General features: G+C 49.3%; 1 protein-coding gene across 1 annotated transcript in view; it reads right to left on the minus strand.

Annotated features, from left to right (window-relative positions):
- Positions 1–582, minus strand: part of LOC103807257 (vasoactive intestinal polypeptide receptor 1-like) — a 6,684-nt gene that overhangs the window by 4,677 nt on the left and 1,425 nt on the right. The gene's annotated exons all lie outside the window — the stretch shown is intronic.

The raw sequence follows: 582 nt of genomic DNA on the forward strand, positions 1-582 counted from the left end.
TTCCCCCTTGCCTAGCACAATCTGGGCTGGAACATGGACTTTGTCCAATCAACTTAGCTTTTCTCTGCTGAGCTGGGTGAGATGTTACATCTCTGCACAGACTTAAGCAATTATGCACCTTAACATGCATTTATTGAGGAGCTTAATTTTCCCACTGCTATGAGAGGCAAACCTGGTGAGTGACGCATTTCCTACTCTCTAGGTGAGGATTTGTGCCCAGAATTTGAGCCATGGATGGAAACTGAAAGGCAATTAACAGCAAGATGTACAAGATCAACACTTTCAAACTGGTTTTCAGGCACTTCATTGGTTTAAAAGTCCTGTGGATGTAAAAATGAAGATGCTCAAAACATGGTTTGCATTCAAACTCACTGAGTCAGGGAGGCAAGAAGATGCAAAGTGTCACCAGTGTGATGCTGGTGCTGGTGGTCAGGGCTCTGCAGTGCCCATGCCACAGCCCTGGCATCGGTGCAGGGAGGGCAGGAGGCTCTGCCTGGGCATGGACCACTCTGGCAGTGCCATAAATCCTTCCCTGGGAGGTGCTGAGGCTCTGGCACAGGTTGCCCAGAGCAGCTGTGGCTG

The sequence above is a fragment of the Acanthisitta chloris genome, unplaced genomic scaffold, assembly GCF_000695815.1.
Source record: "Acanthisitta chloris isolate BGI_N310 unplaced genomic scaffold, ASM69581v1 scaffold38538, whole genome shotgun sequence".
NCBI lineage: Eukaryota > Metazoa > Chordata > Aves > Passeriformes > Acanthisittidae > Acanthisitta > Acanthisitta chloris.